Below are 7,833 nucleotides of genomic sequence, written 5' to 3' on the forward strand. Positions count from 1 at the left end.
AGGATGTGGAGGGTCTCATGCTCTGTCCAGATGCTTCAAGCATTGAAAAGGAAAAGGAGGTGACGCTGGAAAGAGGGAAGTGAAGGTAGAAAAGATGGCACATTTCCTAAAGTGTTATTCTAACAGGAAGGCAGCTCGTGTGTTGCAGCTGGGATTCTTGTAGGGTTTTTCTGATACCCTGCCAGTTGCTGGTTGTTCCTCCTATGGCTGATAGCTTTCAGTCATCTCGTTTTCAGTGGTCGTTTTCAGGAAAACTTTTCAAAGTAGTTGCTTTGGGTCGCACGGCTGGCCCTCTTTTGATTCACCGCCAGTATTTCCCCTTTGGGTATTATCCCCAAAAAAGAACCAAATAAGTTACGCCTCATTCATCACTTGTCGCATCCTAAAGGGGGTTCAGTGAATGATGCCATTGATCTGGAGCTTTGCATGGTGTCCTATACTTCTTTTGATATGGCAGTGTTGTGGGTTCCTAGGTATGGTAAAGGTATATAGCCTTTTGTTGGTTGCTGGTATATCGTAGTTGTTGCCATCTGCTGGGGTGCAAATGGCAAGGACGGAATTTTGTTGATAGATGTTTACCAATTGTCTGTACGATTTCTTGTTCGTTGTTTGAAATGTTTAGTTCCTTTTAGGAACGGGAGGTTCGGGATGCTTCCGGCCTAATTCAGTCATTCATGACTTAGATGATTTCTTGTGCATAGGACCCTCTGGAAGTACTATCTATGCCTCCCTTTTGGCCACGGTCCATCATGTTTTCCAGTTTTTTGTTGTGCCATTGGCCCCTAAAAAGATGGAGGGCCTGGCCACTGAGTTGTGGTTTTTGGGTATTGCCATTGACACTGTGGCGATGGAATGTCGTTTGCCTTTGGGCAAACTTGAAGAAATGAAGGGGACAGTTTCTGCCACCGAGCAAGGGAAAAACTAAAATAAAAAATTAAACTTCATGCTGTGCAATCTCTCTTGAGCAAGTTGAATTTTGCTTGTTGCAGTATGCCCATGGGCCACATTTTTTTGTAGACGACTGGCAGCTGCTACAGCTGACATTAAGGTGCCACATGCTTATATTGGGCTGGGGCGGGATCGGCGTGAGGACTTACGAGTGTGGGATTCATTTCTGGTTTCTTACAATGCTCTCTCTCTTTGGTTGGCGCAGGTGATTTCCAGTTTTGTTCTAGACCTGTTCACTGACACGGCGGGCACTGCTGGTTTTGGACCCTGCTGTCAGGGTCGTTGAAGTGCTGAGAGTTGGTTGGTCAGTGGAATGGAGGGAGGTTGGTTTAGTGCATAATTTGGCTGTTCGGATTCTGTTTTCCCATTGTACTCTCCATGGAATTGTGCACGTTCCAGGAGTTGATAACTCCTGGCTGATGCTTTGTCTCGTTTCCAGTGGGACAGATTCCATCAGTTGGCATTGGAAGTTAAGCAGCACAGAATTCCATGCCCCAAGCAGCTGTGGAGCTTTGCATTGCCACTTCCAAGTTCTCAATTTATCATTCAGTATAAGCGTCAACTTGGTCTTCATACTGCAGAGTGTGTCAGGAATGGAGCGATCTGGTGAATGAGGATGGGGGGTGTTCTCGTAAGGACGATGATGTACATGTGGTTTTTCCGCCTATGAGATTACCTTGTTCTATGAAGAAAAAGAAATAGAAAGATTGAACAGCTAAGCCATGATGCCTATGTGTGGCTATTCATGTTAATCTGAACGGTTGTTTCAGCATTGCAGTTATAAAATGTTAACACATGGTGGCAGTCCTGCCATTTTATCACAAGGGTATGTGCTGAAAATGTGCATATTGTAATGTAACCCTCTTTTTGGAGGATTATGAGAAATAGCCTTCCCCAAACATGATATTATGCTAAACCTGTAGGTAAATAAGAGAACCAGAACCTTCGCTAAGCAAAAGAGTGGATTTGATAATAAAGTTGAAAGTGTCTCCACCCAGGTCAGGTTCTTTGTGAACATAGAGGATTCCCTTCTTGGGAGATTAAACAGTATTCTAAACAAAGTCTTTGGAAACAGAAGAGCTACTGAAACCAGCATATAATATTAACCATAAGTATACTGATGTACACCAGTGTATAAAATAATACAAGATTTATTTAAGAAGAGATTAATAACAGTACATACATCCAATGTACAAACAGGTATTATCAGCAAGGGACCCGATATGAGTCCTGGTGGAATTGTGCATATATACCCAGGTATATTTATAGTTATTAACAGAGATACCTCCACATGAATGTTGCAGCAAAATCCAGTTTCAGGGACCCCTGAGGTTGATGCAACGTCTGTCTTTGTGTTGGAGACTTGAAGACAAGACCTGCAGTGATGAGGAGACCCTTCAGCCATGATCCAACTAGCCTGGAACACAGTCCTAGCTATAGTATTTGGCACTGACAGTCCTGGAGGTAGCACATTTTCTGTCTATGTGGGAGGTGTTTTGTAATCCTCACAGATACTTCATGAAGGGCTTGTCTGAGAATTCAGTGCAGCATTGCCAGCTTGCTGCAGGAAGTTAGGGAATCACTAGAGTCCAAATAATGTCAACAGGCATATAATGGTATCTTCAAGCTGGGTGAAAATACAACTGTAGCAACTCCATGTGGCAGAGACTGTCTTTCTCACCCTTTACTTCCTCTTTCCTGGTTTCTAGTCCCAGACAGCCGGGGCAGGAAGTATTGTACATAATTATACATAAAATTGTGATATTACCCGAAATCACCAAGCTTCACTATATTCGAACAAGCCTGTAAATCAGATCCACATAAACGTGGTCTCATTTCCAACCTATACACCCGTTTACTATCACACATTACCTGTACGCCCCCAACCTATACACCCCCAACTTATACTACCAAATGGGAAAAAGATCGTCAATTACAATCTGCAGGCATAAATTTGTCTCAAATCTGGCAAACAACAAAGTCTCCCTCCCCCGAATGTAGAGGCTCTCGAAACCAATTATAAGGTACTCACAAGATGCTACTTAGTCCCAGCCAGAATTTCTAATTGCTCTCAACAATATCCTTCCCATTGCTTTTGTGAATGCTCTACTCCGGGTACTCAGGTACATATCTGGTGGGAATGTAATATTGTCAGATCCTTTTGGTCAGAAGTATTTAATATTCTTTCCACAATGTTCAAAGTTATATTACTGCCTGACGCACCTATTGCACTCCTGAATAGTAAACCACATGCCTTGTCAAACCGCCAATTTAAATTCATGCTCTTTGTAACAACAGCAGCAAAACAGGTCATAGTGAAAGCTTGGAAAACAGATTCACTTGATATATCATTAGTCAAACAAAGAGTCACCTAATCCCTAATCCATGCTAAAACAGAAGCTATCTATCTTGATAATATATCTAAATTCAAAGCCCTATGGACACAATAGATTGAACATTTCTTACCACTGGGCTTTGATACCTATTTACTACTCCCAAAGGGTTTAAGATCTATAATCTGTTATGTGATTTCATTCATTCATTTTTTACCTCCCGAGTCTACTGACCCCCTCTGGTGACATACCCCATTTTACATCCCAATGTCTCTTCATAATAACATCTAAGCTTCCCCTTCTCTTTACACTAGTTATTTTTACTCTAATAGGAGTCTTGCAGGATAATCTGAAATATTACTCATATTTCCAGATAATGACAAGCCAATTTGCAGGAACTTGGCTCTGGAAAACATACCTATTTCTCTTGATTGCACTGTAACACTCCTAATGCACCATCTCATACATATTTTAACCACCTAGTTCTTCACTCAAAACCATATGTATAATATTCTATTGAATTATTTCTATTCTCGATACTCATTCCTGAAATAAGAAATATCCTTATTTCAGTCATATATGTTACAAGTACCTTTGTATCATCTACTAATTTTTACCTTATAGCTTATTTTAATCTTTATTACTAATGAAACTTCATTTCTATTTTCTATTCCATCAAATATTGTATTTCCATATATGATATTACTGTACATCTGTTGTTTAAACTTATGAAAACATAATAAAAACGTTTAAAACGAAAATTGTGATATTACCAGCTAACAGTAGAGGGCAGTAGATATCTACAGTAGGTAGTGTTAAAGTGAATCCACCACTATGCCAATTTAAGGCGAAGTGACAGGATCTTTTGATGCAGTTCTTCCACAGATTCCTCTCTCGTAGTCCCCGTCAATGCTATTGCCAGCTAGAACCCAGAGTAGAAAAACCTGTGTAAGTTCAGTGCTGGTTTTAGTTGGAGCTTATAGGGCTCATGACCTTCTCACTGACCCATGTGACACTGCTCACATTTGGCAATTGGTCAGTCAACCACTTTGCACTGCATATGGAAAGAAGGGGAGATGGATACATGCCTCCCATACCAGAAAGTACTAAGTAATTCCCAGAGTGGCACCAGGCAAAAATAACAGCAGGGGAGCATGGCAAAGATACATTTCAATGTATATGCGGTGAGTGCCTAATCAAGAGAAACTGTCACATTGTTCTGAATGGGAAAAGTGACAGATTTAGTTTAAGGTGATCGCAAAGGCTCCCTTGTTTTTACCTAAAATAAAAACGAGGTTCATACTTGCCTGTTCTGTGCACTGTTTTCTGTACAGAACAGCCCCTTACCTCCTCTTCTGAGGTCCCCCAAGGATGCTGTCTGCTCCTCCTCTTCTTGGTGTGCCCCCATACCATTCCCCTCTGCCTCCTTAATGGATCGCTACAGGACCTTAGAATTTAGGAAGAGGGGGAAGCAAACAACTATTGAAAGTTTTTTTTACCGTAATACAGGTAATGCATTAAGGTAAAAAAACAAAACAAAACATGACTTTAGAACTATTTTAAGAGTACTTGGTTATATTCATACATCTAACACCAACATCACCTTTAACTTTGTGTGATTTAACTACTTCCAGTCCGGACCTTTTCTGGCACTTTTTGTTCACATGTAACAATCCGTATTGTTTGCTAGAAAATTACTTAGAACCCCCAAACATTATATATTTTTTTTAAAGCTGAGGCCCTACAGAATAAATTGGTGGGTTTTGAAATTTTTTATGCCACACTGCATTAGCGCAGCGGTATTTCAAATGCAATTTTTTTTGGACAAAATACACTTTTTTGAATTTCAATGCAAAAAAAAATGACATAACCCAATTTTTTGTAAAATATAAACGATTAAGTTATGCTGAGTAGCTAGATACCAAACATGTCACGCTTTAAATTTGCGCATGCCCGTGCAACGGCGACAAACTACGTACATTTTACAATCCATAGGTGACGCTTTAAAAGCCTTTACAGGTTACCATTTTAGATTTACAGAAGAGGTCTGTTGCTAGATTTACTGCCCATGACCAGACGTTCATTGTGATATCTCACATGTGTGGGACGATCGCTGTTTGTGTGCGTGCGAGACCAATGTGCATGTTCACCTTTGCGCGCAAGGCCAAGAGGCACTTTAATTTTTTTTTTTTAATTATTAATTTATTTTATTTTTACACTGTTGCTTTAATTTTTATTTATTTTTAGCACTTTTATTGCTGTCACAAGGAATGTAAACATCCTTGTGACAGCAATAGGCATGTGACAGGTCCTCTTTATGGAGAGATCTGGGGTCTTTAAGACCTTTGTCTGCACTTAAAAGCATTCAAAACACCAAGATGGGTGTTCCAGGTTGCTATAACGATGCACTGGCTGGTCACTTGGGTCTCCCGGTGGGATGGGAGAGCCAAAGAGAGCCGCAGAAGGCGGCAGGAGGGGGGAAGGTTCTTAGGCATAATGGGCATGGACATTTGCAGAAAAGATGGGCGCCAGTTGCTTTTAGGATGAAAAAAAAGTGAGTTTATTGCTCACAACAGAAAAATGTGAGAGAAAGGTTAGGGCACAGGACACCCTAGGACATTATGCAGACTGATCAGCAGACCCCAAAAACAAAACATCCAGGTAGACAGAGATACAGAACAAGGGCCTTAGGCCTGAACTAAATGTTCTGTACCTATGTAACAACAGCTGTCTCCTATAGCAACAAAAACTCACAAAACTGTGCAGGGTTTCCTTGGATGAGTCCCTCTTGATGCTTTCCCAGCCTCGCCATAGTCCCCGACTCATGAAGAGTAACCTCTGGTACTTCATTTCAGAACTCCATCCTTCTCCTCATGCCACCAGGCAACAAGAGGATCTCACTCTCTGGCAGATCCTCTCCCATGCCCCCAGGCAGCAAACAGGCTCTCTCTGGCAGAGCCCCCAAGCACATGGGCAGGCCTCAGACTCCAGGCCTCACCCAACACAGCTGTTCCTCACCAAGGACTAGGTCTAGGTGGAAGGAATTCAATCACCTGACTTCCTCCAAATATATACTCTCTTCCAGCATGCTCAGCAGCCATGAAACTCCTACCGATTGGCTGAAAGAGATATGTATATTTATAAGTCTCACTGCTGCTCATCACACTAATGCCAAAGGCAACAGTGCCACCTATTGACAAAAGGGAGGAACCACAGTTAAACCAGGCTTAGGAGAAAAACCAAATGATCACAAAGACTACAAATAAGCCAGGTTAGTTACCACCTAGCACAGCTAAATTTACCAGAACCCCATATTTAAGACAAGAGTACCACACATACATCCTATATACATTTAGTCAAACTATATTAAAGTGGAATTAAACCTACATTTTCAAAACTTGTAAGCAGGCAGCGTTTGATTGCAGAAAAGACATGCTATGTCTCTTCTGCAATAATATAAACTTACCTGCCTGCTTGCAGCTTTTTCCCAAATGCACACTGAGCTGTGCATGCACAGCTCACCATAGATTCCTGGCGCAATATGGCTGTGCCAGAATAACTGACTCTTGTGTGCAGGATGACGTTATCCCGCTAGCCATACAGGAGATAGAAAACCTGGCACCCAGGAGAAGATGCACAAACAATAAACACAGAAACACACCCATGAAGAGTTACCTAACAAATTTATTTATCAAAGGGTAAAAATATCAGCTTGTGACACCAAACTGGCCCCCCTAGAAACCAAACAATGCACCTTCCCACCCAGCATAAAACTCCTCTAACCCAACCCTGACAAAAGGATAACCCCCCACACACCTACTAGATGAATGGGGTAAGGGATGCCAGCTCAAGGGAGCTGGGACTAACCTATCTCCAGGCAGAACCCCCTACAGAACAATGATGGAGAAGATGACATAGGCCAGCAAGAGATATATTGCCTCATCGCTGAAAGGCTGAAGTGAGTATCTTTGGGGATTTACTTCTGCGTTAGGTGAACATATACATACGTGCATGCAGAGACATGATACAGTACATGTGGCTACAAAAGAGATTAGCTATAATTCACTAAGATTTAACTACTACTAGTGAGATTATGATCTTTATGATAAATGACACGTATTATTGCTTAGTCAGTTGAGCCCTTTATCTTTAAAGCATATAATATTTAAAAATAACCATATAAATGGTGTTCGATAGGTGCATTTAGCATGTAGTTGACAAAAGTAGAGCTACACTTTTATGTTTATCTGCGCACAACTATGTACACATCTTGCTTATGTTATGTTTTCCTGCTATTAATGGTGCAAATTGGGTCAAAACAATGATATAAAGCAGGGATATGCAATTAGCGGACCTCCAGCTGTTGCAAAACTACAAGTCCCATCATGCCTCTGCCTCTGGGTATCATGCTTGTGGCTGTCAGCGTCTTGCTATGCCTTATGGGACTTGTAGTTCTGCAACAGCTGGAGGTCTGCTAATTGCATATCTATGGTATAAAGCATTCCCAAGAGGCAGGCACAATGCAACCACCCTTTGGCTTCTGCACCTTTAA

Source organism: Aquarana catesbeiana, linkage group LG07 (genome assembly GCF_042186555.1).
Source record: "Aquarana catesbeiana isolate 2022-GZ linkage group LG07, ASM4218655v1, whole genome shotgun sequence".
Lineage (NCBI taxonomy): Eukaryota > Metazoa > Chordata > Amphibia > Anura > Ranidae > Aquarana > Aquarana catesbeiana.